Source organism: Cupressus sempervirens, chromosome 11, assembly GCF_028749045.1.
Source record: "Cupressus sempervirens isolate cs-2001-9-10 chromosome 11, ASM2874904v1, whole genome shotgun sequence".
NCBI classification, from domain to species: Eukaryota; Viridiplantae; Streptophyta; class Pinopsida; order Cupressales; family Cupressaceae; genus Cupressus; species Cupressus sempervirens.
In genome coordinates this window covers 425,086,903-425,101,318 of record NC_143128.1, presented here as the reverse complement: position 1 = coordinate 425,101,318, position 14,416 = coordinate 425,086,903, and the positions used below count along the sequence as shown (strand labels likewise).

At 38.6% G+C, this 14,416-nt stretch overlaps 1 protein-coding gene across 7 annotated transcripts in view; it reads right to left on the bottom strand.

The window, feature by feature from the left end:
* Positions 1 to 14,416, bottom strand: part of EMB1135 (RING/FYVE/PHD zinc finger superfamily protein) — a 286,460-nt gene that overhangs the window by 96,889 nt on the left and 175,155 nt on the right. The window lies entirely within an intron of this gene.

The window sequence follows — 14,416 nt, the reverse complement described above, 5'->3', positions numbered from 1 at the left end:
CTTTTTTTAAACCATTAACTCTTTTTAATCTGTTGACATCACTTCCTATAAAAAAATCGCAAATACTCTTGTAATGACTAAGTCAGGGTGATAAGAACTTATCTATAATAGTGTCATAATTAGGGTCTTCTTATTGATCAAAATTTGCATCAGTTTCAAAGAAACCTGTCCAAGAAACTCCTCTTATTTTTCCATCCCCATTCTTCTTTACAAGATGGCATTAGTTCCTGCTCCACTCCTCCTTTTTATTATGGTATGGTATGAGAAGAAATTTTCGGCGTGGTCCCAAGTGTGTGATTAAGATGTGAACAAAGTCACAGACTATGGAAGATGAATCAAAGATCTAGTTTGAAGTTTGAAGCTTTCTCCCAATTTTGTTGATCATAGTTTGCAAGACCTAGCATTGAAATTTTCGAGAATGTAATGTCCCCATTTTTGGCGAGTCTGTGCAGATGATGGAGTTAGCTCATCATAGCAACCCTTGTAAGTTGACAGGGCGATTTGGAGGTACAAGTTGTGGACTTACTATTTTTAGTAAATCTATTCTTAGCGGTTGCTATTTTTGGCGGAGCAATGGGTGGTTCCGGCTGTGTTCGTTGTCACCTGTAGTGGATGAGGTTTAATAATTGCATGAGCTCTTATTTATTAATTAATTATTAAAGTAACATTATTATAATAATATTTATGTTATTATAATAATGACATTAAAAGATAATTCTAAAGGAGTGTCTTGGAATGTTTCAATTGTTAAGTTCTTTTGGTATTCTTCCACAATTTCTAAAGTGGAGTTCTCTGGGAAACTTTGGCCAACAAAGGACTATAAATAGGAGCTCATTTCATCGGAAAAATCATCCTATTGAATATTTTATGTACTTTTATTGGTTTGGCTTTTCTGGTATTGGCTGAAAGAATCATTGCAAATTACTGCTGAAGTATAGTATTTTGTTCTTCCTCTATTGTTCTGACCGTGGCTAAGAAATTGAATTCTTCAAGAGAGTCCAACCACTGCTGAAGTATTTGCAGTGAATTTTCTAATTCATATGCTACCTCCATTTCGCATATAGAATCTGGCATTACAGATTTGGATTGAAAAAAAACAGAATCAACTAGCAATTGAAGTCTACAGACCTGCATTTGGTTGGAGAGAATTTCCCTTGGCTGGGCAGCTATCTGTTAATGTTATTTGACACCTGTGATTCCCTTTGTGACCTGCAATCACACCCAGACAGGCTGTGTTTTCTGTATAAGCACCTGCGGTTGAGTTTGGGGGTCACCGTTGGAGTTTTTGGGGCCTACATTCAAGGAAGAGAGGCCTGCATTTAAAGTTCAGGATATTTTGGTAGTTTGATTCAAGCTAGGCAATTTTTTGTCAATCGGTGAATCGAATTGACGATTTCTTGGCATGAATTGCCATCAATCAGCATGAATCGCCATAAATTGGCTGGAAAATTTGGGCAGCCCAATAGGGCAACTTAAAAACATAAAATAAATACAACTTTTTGAATGATTTTTTTTCACATTTCTCTTTCTTATAACTTTAAAAGGCCTTCTATTTGTTGAGTATGACAAAAAGAGAGGAAAAGTGAGAGATAGACTTGTTCTTTCATTTTGTTTACAGATAAACATGTATTTCATGGATCTTCATTTTACATACATTTATGATTTGGTAACATCTATAATTCTATATATCTATGTCGTGACTCATTATGATCCTATGATTTCTATTTAATTAAGCTAAAATTATATTTTACATATGTGGTCGATTTACCATTTATGTTCTTTGTTTATTTATGTTAGATTCTATTTGATAATGTTATAGTTGTTTACCATATGGGTAAATAGATCAATGCATATAGACAATAAACAACAACAGACAACAGGTAACAGTACGCAGATCATAGACAAGAACAGCAGTACTTTTATTATTCGCAGATGCCAAGACATTACATTATGCTTATGATGATGATTACAATGATCCCAGAGGGTGTATATATACTTCCCGCCGAACCTTCCCGAAGAGATCCGTTGGCTACATGACAGTGCTAATCTACCCGTCATCTACACAATATTTACCGAAGACATAAACCCATCGGCTATGCAATATCTACCGACGACAATAGTGTGTTTAAGTTATATTCAATAAAGGGTGCATGAAACAAGTTCTAAATTGTTAAAATCTCTAAATTTCAAGGGTTCTATAAATTTGTCAATTCATAGCCAATTCGATTCCAATTCATGACCGATTCACAAATCAATCTGGCCTTGCCAATTCTGATCCAATTCCAATTCTCATTACTTACATTTTCGGTGATTGCATTTGGGGACTGTAGCGACCATTGTGGGGCATCGATGATTCACATTGTTTGGGTGTTCATCATTCTCTAGTTGGCACGACAACTCCTTGAGACAATATCTGGCTCTAGCAACGTTAATCTTTCTAGGTTCATAATAATTTGATATTGTTTCTCCTATGTATGAATTCAATAAAATTGAGTTGGTTTGATTATAGTTCACACTTGATTAAGGTAAATTGGGAAAATTGAGCAACCTTATTATCCTCTTTAGTTTACCAACCAAAATATAGTGTGAGGACATTTCATTCAATGTATCTATTCATCTCTAAAATGAATTTCATTTAATAAGCTGTCATTTTAAAAATCCAAAGTTCAATTTGTATTTGGGAAGTTGGCATTTTCCGAGATTAGAAGTATGTCGGAAAAATGTTTGACTAAATATTAATGACTGTTGAGTGAGAAAGTGGAGTAGTCTTGAGCTATAACTTGCTAGGTTATTATAGTAGTATTAGAGCAGTTTCCTGCCAGCCTACAGGAATTGGGCTCAGAATTATTCAATCAGTGCTTTGTTAGAGTTGTAGGAAGTATTTGACTTATTATCTTCTATCAGTGACATGGGTAATGATAGAAGCTTTGTGTCGGACATGCACTATACTTGAAGAGGTCATACCACTTCACTTAGAAAAATACACAGTTTGGTTTTGTTGGTAATTTGGGTTAGAAATGCAAGTATTGACAGAAAGGCTATGCAAGTCAGGAGTTAGAAATGCAAGTCAGGAGTTAGAAATGCCAATATTGACAGAAAGGCTATGCAAAAATCCAGGAACCTGGCTATTGGACAAGAGAAGATGACAGGAGTACTGCAGCAACTATCTAACACTCTGCACCAGATAGCACTTCCTCAAGGATGGAGTAGGGAGAGAGCTCAAGATGTTTTTGTTGGTTCTTATAGATCTCCAGTCGAGGATAGAACACGATATGGTATTCGATATAGAGATGCAAATTGGGTTCAAGTTGAGGATCATGGTGGGTTAGCTAACAGAGTTGACATACACACTAGCACTCATGATAGGCCGCATATGCCCACATTTTTGAGACCCGAGGTGGACGTGGCTAGTGTTGAGTCTAAGGCCGCTCTTTTTGCAAACAATGTGGTAGCACACTTCGCAGAGTGGGATGCTTCGCCTCAGGTTATTAAAGATTATTTGAATTTTGTACGGTTCTTGACTCAGAAATGGGGGCATTCTAGAGCGAAGCTGACACCTAAGAGACAAAGGCGTTGACAGACTAAGTTACAGCACCAGCAGAGTTACAACTCGAGCTTGCATCCATAAGCTTGACACATATCTGCCTCTCTGTCATATGTTATAGGTGGATGCTATCAGATTTGGAGCGCTGCATCTAGATGGAGCTACCCATGATTGGTAGTATCATGGGTTAGTTCACTTCCAATCAAGAGTTCGTGGATCATCTGATCGAGAGATTTGATAGGAAGGATCTAGACGTGTACTTTTGTGAGTTGGTTCAGCTGAAGCAGTCTGGTGGGTTAGAGAGTTACATCAATGAATTCCAAAGGGAACTCATGGTTTATGATATTTCGGAGCACAAATGTGTTATGTTATTTATGGAAGGATTCTTTGAGCCACTTTATGGATGGGTGAAGTCATTGGACCCATCTTCTTTACAGGTGGCGATAAGGAAGGCTCAAGACTTGAAGTCATCTTCTCGAAACAAGGTTGCTTGGAAATCCTCTACTCCTCTGCTGGATGATGAAGAGTACCCACCAATTGTAGAGGACAAGGGCAAGTCAGTGGGAAAATCTGATGATACTTCTAGAGAGGATTTGAGGAGGCAACAGCTCTTCTATTGGTGCAAGGGGCCTTTCTCTAAAGGTCATACTTGCACATTGAGGCCAAAGGGGGCAACGAACGTGGCATGTGGGTCTACACTGATGTGATTGAGCAGGAGTCATCACAATAGCATGAGGACAACAATAGAGATAATCATATTGATGATAGAGTTTACACTGTGATGAGTGTTTACAGCTTGGTTTTTTATTCACTTGTTTAGGATTTGCATCGGGTGCAGAGTTGGTCTATGCCTAAGTTAGACCATCTGCAAAAACGTGGAAAAAAAATGCATGTTTTTGAGTCATTTTTTACTTGTGAATGCAAAAATGACTTCCCCAAATACATTTTCATGGATCAAAATGCAAAAAATGGCTTCAAAATGTATAAAAGTGGATTAAAACCCCAATTTTCTAAGCATTTTAAGCAAAAACGTGATTCATAAAAGGCATGAAATAAAAATGTTTCGACTTTAAAACACCAAAACATGAGTCACAATGTAATGTAAAACACTTGAAAATCCAAATTGATTCCTCTTTGGGCCAAAAATATGGTTTTTGAAATTTTTTCCAAAAACGTGCCCTAAAATAGAGCTTAGAAAAACGTCTTTTAGAAGGATGAATCCATTTTTTATGTTAGAAAATCCATTGCCAAGAAAAAATGACCCTATTGGAGAAAATCTCATACAAAATCATTGAGTAAATCTCTCACAAAGAGCAAAATCGGGTTCTTGGACAGCAGTGAAGGCGAAACTATGGTGTATGGACCATAAGGAGGAGGGCCACACAAAGGGCTCCTGCCCGAAGAAACAATTTTGCGACATCTACCAAATTGCAAGACATTCCACCAAGGAATGTCCGTTCAATATGAAAATGAAGTGATGTCAGCAAGTGTTACTGACGCACGAAGTGTCCACCGCAGGAGTAGGAATGAACACGAAAAATGACACAACCTCAAGAGGGTACCATAACAATAATCGACGTGGACAAGGCGGTAACAATAATGGAGGCCGAAGTCTGGTATAGTACAACTCGAGTGGATGACCGATGATACAATGTCGTGCGTGTAACCTTTGGGGACACTTCACTAGAGACTGTACCATGAAGGAAACACCACAATTGTTGTGCAAATGGTGTGGTTTGGGAGACCACGAGGATTCAAAATGCCCTAAGCAAGGGGTGAACTTGTTAAGTATTGAAACATGTGAGGAGGAGACATTAGCCATCACTCGTGAGCAAGCAAAGAAGGCAACATATCAAGATGCAGAAGAGGAAAAGAAAAGGCTACAAAAAGCACGAGTGGAATTAGAAAAACAAATGGAAGCAAGGAAATCACAAACGAAAGACACTATAGACACCTCAAAGAGGAACCTGGCAGAACAAAATATTATATGGCAAGTAATGCAAATGGAAGTTCCTATGAAACTGAATGACCTTCTTCAATGCCTCAGCTACGAACTATGATACTGAACATGACACCACTCGTGAAAGCAACAGAAGAGACAGGAAAAGATGGCAGCAAAACAACTGAGACAGAACCAACGCTATTGGCACTCCCTACGAGACGACATCCTGCAGTAGTAGAGATGGGTATCCTTGGAACCATACTCACGGACACAATCGTAGATGGAGGGTCAGGAGTAAATGTACTACCAGAAGATGTATGGAAGAAGTTGGGGCAAGCTACATTCTGGCCACCTACATTTCAACTACTCACTGTCGATCAACACGAGATCAAAGCCTTTAGGGACCCTGATGGCGCAATCTATAATCATCAGGACAGCCATTCTTATTAGATTTCATGGACATTCCATTAAAAAGAAAAGGGTACGATGATATCGTCGAACGGGGATCGATGGTATAGGCGAAGGTGAAACATGATTGGAAACAAAATACTCTATCCATGGAAGGCAGAGGTCGGAGATTTTTTATTGACCTACACACAGATGGTAGGAGAGGAGGCAACGTTGTCGAATTCCAAAGGCAAAGGCGGAGTTGACGACAAGGGGAAGAAAAGAATGGAACCTAACAAAGAGGGAATATTGAGATTGGAAGGAGGGTCTAACAATGACGACCTAGACTCGGTGAACGGCCTACTCCATTGGCAGATGGAGGACTACGAGCTCTATCCGAGCTGTAGCATGTCAGGGATCGAGGATGGGAAAGAAGAGAATGAAGTTTCGAAGGACTATAGCAAAGTAGAGGAAGAAGAAGCATAGATAGATGAAACGCCTGCACATACGTTTAATGAAGACAAACTTATCAAGTACAAAGAGCCTATAGTAAAAACGATAAGCTTAGGGGATGAGGCCAATCCGAAAAATATATTTGTGGTTTATGACTGGAATCCAGTCATGAAAGTGGCAGCGTTAAATATATTCATGGAATATAAGGGCGTATTCGCGTGGACGTATACCACTGATACAAGGAGCAATACCCATACAGAAGCGGCAATACCGAATGAACAAAAACTATGTTGCACAGCCTACCGATGAGATCAACTGAACGCTTGAAGTAGGCATTATTTTCAGAGTGCAGACAAGTGAGTGGGTATCACCGACTGTGATATCTCTGAAGAAGGACACCACTTAGATAAGAATATGCTGTGGACTTTCGATGCTTGAATGCAATAACGATCAAGATCCGTTCCCGATACCATTCACCGATAGTATTTAGGAAGAAGTTACGACCACACAAAATCTATTCATTTATGGCTGTATTCTCTAGATACAACCAAACATCCATTGTGGAAGAAGATAGGCTTAAAACAACATTCATAGTTGAGGATGGTGTATATGCCTAGAATAGGATGTCATTCGAACTGTGTAATGCTCTGGCAACATTTTAGAGAATTATCTTGCACATATTTGATAAGATGTCAATCAGGAATTTCAAGGCATTTTTGGATGATTGGTCAATTTTTAGTGTGGACGACAAGCATATAACCATACTCAGAGAGTGCATGGAAAGATGCAGATGGGCGAGACTGGCACTGAATCTGAAGAAGTGCAGATTCATGGTACTGCAAGGGAAACTATAAGGGCACATAGTATGCAAAGCAGGATTAAAGACATATCCTAACAAAGTCCTGGGTAATCTTGGAAATGCCACCATTGACGGATGTAGTAGTGACCAGATCAGATAACATCGTACAGCCATCAAATTGAGAAGGCTAGCACACTGTACGACTATAAGAATACGACTGTAAGGTAAAGAAGGAAACACAACAGAATAGACTACCATATGGCCGGCTAAGGCAAGATATATGTGCGCAAAAGTTATAATGTACAATCTTCTATGGGAAAGAGAGAGAATCATACGGCTGTACGAATAGAAGGAAGGACCAACAACACATGAGAGGGTACCATATGACCTTCTTAAGTAGGACTAGTGTTTTTAGGAGGATACCATATAGTGGTATTAGGAGAACATAAACAGGAGAGGCTATCACCGTACACCATACAGAATTCTTGTTACACTACCCACCATACGGCCACAATATAGGCAACCAGGATACAGTACGACCATTGGTTTAAAGGAAGTACGGTTATATTATAGCTATCTATACAGCATATGTATGCACGAATGAAAAGAAGAAGAGCCCAATATCGTACGGTAATAGCGAGTTCAATCCCAAGAGATAAAGCAACCGTAAGGTCAAAATAGTGAATGGACAGCACGGGGAGATTGTCATGCACTGTACGACACGGACAGAATTTTAAACCACCACCTAAAACCGTACGGCTAGCATAATACGCAAGGGAAATTGTTGTGCATCGTATGGTAGGGATAGAGAAGTTCATAAAGAGGAGATTGTTGTACAGTTTGAGAAAGACAGTAGGCAATACCATACAGACAGACAGATGGAACCAAGTTATAAATAGGTTTAAACCATACGGCTCGGCATCCATGATCAAAGTATTTTGATTGAAAAATCATACCGATTCGAGGAATAGCAGGATTGTGAGGTGTTGTACAACTGGACTCACGCAAGGGATTTCAGTTACGATCGTTTCAACCATTTTTGTTTCATTGCACAAAAAGAAAACGGAAGTGACAATTATGTAGTCAAGCAGAAAGAAGGCTTGGAAAAAGAAGTTGGAGGAAAATACACCAACGACTGTAACCATGAACACAAACATGAAAAACTTGCAGTAAAGAGTGTGTGTTGTAGGAGCACAACCACAGGAGCAAGTAAAATGAAAGGCAAGCAAACAACACAGCCAACTGTAACTGATAATCTCACAGCTAAAAATGTCTCGTTTGAGGGTTTGAAAGGAGTAGAATGCAGGAAATGGTAGAAAGAGACACCTGATAATCATTCAATGAAAACCAGCATTTGGAAGGCACATTTTGAATGGGCAATATAGATGCCTATATTTTGTATTCGAGACTACAAAGGGTTCTTGCACACAATGATAGAGACATACGATAGGGTCTATCAAACTAGTTCGTTCGCCCATCTTTGACACGACCTTGTAATATCATTTAGACCAGCAGATTTCACATGAGTATTTGGAATACCTGGTCATGCACAATGTGGAAAGAAAATCAATAACAAACCGAAAAAATTGAGTTGAGAGGTGAAGGCACAACTAGTACACTTCGTATGCGGGGATTAGACACAAACGGAGAAAGAAGCCCTCAAGGACACGTCGAAGGGTAGAGGACTAAAGAAGTCCAATGTTTAGGAAGGGCACTGGTGTTGCCTTATGAACTTAGTAAAAAGTAGCCTCACAAGATCCAACCGCGCTTCAAACATTTCATCCCTGTAGGTGGCGATGATGAACGAGATCCTACATGCAAGAGTGTATGATTGGGTTGTACTGTTGGCAGAAATGTATGAATTTATGACACTGCAGCATAAGACGCTCTACATATTAGGCTATTCTTGGAGGTGACAACACGGAGGATTCCGCACGATAGGCTAGAGGCCAAGCCTGGACCACTCACGCCAGGGGAACCCCCTATTATGCAGTGGAGGCACCTCGACACACTTGGCATCAAGACCACAGTCGAACAGAAACAACCGAGACCAAATGGAGGAGATACTAATAGTGGTCGCTAGGAGACTTCTTCTGACGAGAGTGAGACGAAAGGAGAGGACGAAGAAGAGCACGAGGAGGTGGAAGTGATTACAGCGACACCATTAAGATTTCTACGGCCTACACTCTCGATGATGGTACACTTGGTTCCAGTGGGTACACACAACATTCCAAGGTTTGGTCAATTCAGATAGCAAGTGGTGATGACTCTGGCTACCGTTATGATTCAGCCAGCTATAGACACTGCACATTCCCAAAGCTGTAGCCGTAGGTGGGACAGAGTCACATCTGTCATTGACGGCGAGAGTTGTTCCGGAGGTAACGATGGAGCCTATTCGAGAAGTTTTGCCAACTGTACTAGAGGCAGGGGTTGAGATACTTATATAGGATGAGGAGATGGACACTCAAGAGGGAGTAATGGAGATACCGGTAGGCGAGGGTATGAGGACGCCCAGTGTTCATTTGGATGTAGTGGGCTCAGACGCAATGGTCATGGTAGATACAACATGCTTGACGAGTTGGACAAAGAGAGTAGAGCTCAGAGGTTGAACACGTACTTGCGTATGAGGTTTAATCGTATCCCAGCACCACGAGCAACAGGCATTCTCACACCTACGCTACTAGCCCTAGAAGGAGATATTGTAGGCATGCAAACTCAGCTAGAGGAGGGTCACCTAACACAGACTGCTGGGATACCACATAGCACTGTTGAGCGGATGGCAGAAGCAATGGAGACGGCCATGGTGCAGCAGCCTATTGTGGGGCCAAAGACAGTGATGGAAGAGGTTATGGAGACATTACTTGCTGATGTAGCGACTCAAGCTCGCCAAGTGGTGGCCTCTACACAAACACTTGCCTTGGACTCAGTAGTAAAGGAGCTGGAGTGCATCATATCCTTCATGAGGGTAGCATGTCCAGCGACCTTTTCAGTCTGTTTTGAGGAGCGCGGATAAGAGAGTGTAGACTACGGAGATGCGCTAGGATTGGGCCACTACTAGAGAGCCGGTTGGAGAAAGCCACATAGAGACTCTGATGCAGGAGATAGTCAGGATACACAGGGATGCTTATTATGCCCTTTGGAGGAGCCAGGTAGACCAGGAGCAGCAGAGAGGACTCAGGAGGAGTCAACTGCCAAGGTAGCAGCAATGAAGGCACAATCTGGTCCTCACACTTGTTGGGTAAGGTCGTGTAGTATACGCCTCCTCATTTTTTGTTGGTGTACCAGCAATGCCTTCCTTACGTCTTCCTTAGTGATATTTAATGGGGCATCCTTCCTGTGTCATCTATCCTTGTTGGGGAGGAGGGGCATTAAATGTGGAGGTTGTGGTTTCCTTTGTGGTTCCTTGTGTCCTCTGGTTCCTCCACCGAGGGGTACTTCTGCGATTACTAGTATCTCAGGGCTCCTCCTCTCTGTGAGTCCTTTGGTAGAACCTTTGTAAAGTCTCATGTCTCCTCTACTCTCTTGGGTTTGCCTCTCTTTGCTGCTCCACTGCTACCAATCTCCACGCGAGCAATTTTGCAAGACTTCCCAAAAGATCATACACAACCTCGTTCACCATGAGTTCGGCACGTACCATACTGTTGGGGAGAGCCCTCTAGTCTGCCTTCCGTCAAACGTACTCCTCGACCGATACATCCCACGCCTGCACAAGGTCCCATGTCAATTGATCCTCTCTGGTCAATTCCTCTTCCTCAATGTCACTATCCATTATTCCTGTTTGCTGGTCAAAGAGACGGCCCATTATACACCCATCTTCCTTTCGCCTGTCGTACCTTAGATTCTACTTAGGCAACAATGCCAAAAATGTTTATGCCAATATGGTAGATATATTACCAGAACATATGATATCTATATAATCCACAATACTACTATCGTATCTATCTAAGTACTTGAGAAAAATTAAGTTGATAAAATATATCTTTTATTGATTGCACCAAAGAGTTACATACCCATACCAATGAATGTCCAGAATTATCATACCATACTATTCCATGTGTGTACTACCTATAGCACACAAATTGGTTACTAATACCAACCGACGTGACCCTTGGGACGACTTCTTTTAACAACTACTTACTTTTATTGCAAAATTACTCGCTACAATAACTAGATTTTCAATTTCTATATGTATAGTATACATTACCTCCATGACCGCCGGCGCGAAATTGAGGCACTTTGTCCCCCCATCCCATAAAATTGTCATGATGTTCGGGCATCTCAACATACCACAGCACCAATATTATACTAGAAAAAAAAACACAGAAAATCAGAACCTTGCAAAAATATACATCCAGGGGTACTCATCACAGTCACTACCAAATTGTCGTCACATGCTGATTTGGAGACCAGATCCTAGGTCCTACATCTATACACTCTGCACCTGCTGTAATTTCTCCATTTTTTGAAGGTGACATTAGATATAATTGATTCTTATTAAGTTATCAAAAGTAAATAAAATATTTCAATGATAACTTAATATTAATTAATTCAACTAAATAATTTGCTGAAATAGTAAAATATTATAAAATGTCACTTTAAAGTTTATCAAATAAATTTCTCCAAATATAATTAAGTCGGTGAAGTCGGCCTAATGTTCTAAGGATATTTGCAAGCCTAGGGTATTTTGTGTCTATCTGAAAATAAAGAATATTCTTTTCACGATAAAATAGAGATTTTCAATTTGAACATGAAAGAATATTATAAATGGATTGCATTATTTTCAGAAGGTCAATATTGTTGGCTTATACTATATTCAACAGGCATTTAGAAATCTGCAAATACTTGTGGCTAGGTGAACTTTAATATCAAAGTCATAATATTTATTGGGGCCCCATCTATATTAATATTATATGAAATATTGAAATATTTGAGGTTTTCCTCTGAATACTCTAGTGCCTGACAAATCATCATTTGAACAGGGACGATTGGGTTTGTTGTCTGTGTACTTTGTGTACCTTAGATCTGTTTCATCTTCCGGTGCCCCACTTATTATGGGATCAGAGGCAGGTTCTGATGGAGACCAAATTTTTATCTCCATTTGTTAAACAATGTTGAGCATTCATGATGGAAAAGGTGATGAAGTATTCTCATATGAAGAATCTGAAAATATATACTTAGCTGTACTTGATTGGTATATTTTTATTGAGAGGTTATGAAAGTATATATAGCAGAGTACACACCTCAGTAGGATGAGACCATATAGAAAAGCAACAGATTAAGAAATAGTTCAGTTATGCTGAGCAATGAGATTCATGTGCCACGATATTGTCAATGCAGAGAATCCCAATCATGGTGCATATGCTTAACTGATCAGCTGGTCACATTACTAAAAAGTATAGCATTATAAGATGCATCAGCTTAATTGATAGCAAAGAGGAAAGGAAAATCAAAGAGTAAGGTCATTCTTTTTAGACAATATGAAGTCAAACATATGTCTGATTGTGAAGTAAATCTATGCCACTAGTGATATGTAAATCTGCAAGAATTAATGCCATGAGATTAAGACATCTTATGGATATTGAGACTAGGGAAAATTTGTAAGTATAGACAGTGATAAATGTATTTTAAATGAATCGTAAAAGCCATCAAAGGGTCTGAGATACATCTGAACACCAAAGCCAATCTCTCACCTTCAAGTCAATAATAAATATTTCAGATGAATAAAGTTGTAGAAGGGAAATGTACAGCAAGGCATATATGGACTACACTTTCCCACCAAATAATGGATACAGCCATCGTGAATCTCTTGAATGGCTTAATGAATTAGTTGATGTTTTACAGACTGGAATATAAATCAATAAAGAGCATCAGCAATATATACTCAGAATTGAAGAGAAAATATGAAATTGGTAACACACTTATTTGCATCCACTATAGAGAAAAAATATGGACTTGGTGTTTTATGAAAGGTGCTTGAAACAGATAAGCAATAGCTGCACAGAACCTGTACAGTTTGTATTCAGTATTTGTAAACATGAATTAACCAAGAAGTGTTTAAGGGTGATGGAATAACTCCAATTTGTATGAAATACTTACAAAGGTTATAGTCGTACGCATTATGAGATACTTACAAGGCACTCCTAACCTTGGGCTTTGTTGCCCTGCATTTTATCACCAGAAAATGTTAATAACAGCTCGAAAAAAATTTCAAGGTAGTTTTGTGTTTCTCTAAGCTTCAATTTGGTACTCAATTGCTTAATATTGACCGATCAATCCATTTCAATTCGTATATCAAATCTTTTTACTAAAGGCATTCGTCAAGTCTTTTTCGTTTTTTTTTTCTACCGAGCTTTTGCTTGAACTTTGAAGCCTTGATCATCCCTTTTTTGCTTTTGAGTTTGCTTTTGTTGGTTTTTAGTACTATGGTTTTGCTTGTGTCATGTCTTTCGCTTTTCCCTTCAATTCAGTCTAACCTAGAGTTTAATCAAAGTTGTTAGTCAAGAGATATGACCGTTTAAGTGCCTCAAAGTGGACCTTTTTGGTGCAATAGCACAAATTTAAAAATATGATGTTATATTTTTAATATGACTTTCACTTTTTGATAAATATAACTTAAATTCACCTTTTGTTATGTTTTTAAGTTACTTTTAACTTTATATTTTTAACTTAAAGTGACTATAGTGCACTTTATGTTATAATTTTAAGTTAAGTTACTTTTTAATTTTTCACTTAAAGTAACTATATAACTAGAGAGTTCTAGTTTAAATTTTTTATTTTTAAATCAAATGCTTATTTAAATGTTACTTTTTAAATGATGTTTACATGTTATATTTTTTAATATGATATATAAATATTGTTTATGACCCATTTAGTAACATTTTTATAAATTCAAGTGAATTAAATGACTTTAAGTTATCAAAAGTGGACAATTTATATGCAATTACATGTAAAATCCATCAAAAGTGGACATTTTATATGCAATTACATGTAAAATCCATGAAAAGTAGACATTTTATGTCACTGCATATAAAGTTCAACTTGGTGGACCTTTTTGATGTCATTATATCAAAAGGTTATCAAAAGTGGACTTTTTTTATGGTGTTGTATCAAAAGCGAATTTTTTGTCTATGCATCCAAAATGTAACATGTAACTTAAAATGTGCAATTCACCTCAAAAAGTTTGTTTTTGATTGCTTGCATATTTTAAAATATGTTATTGACCCAAAAAGGTCTGTTTTGCCTTGTTTACACATTTTAAAATATGCTATTGACCTCAAAAGGTCCAATTTTA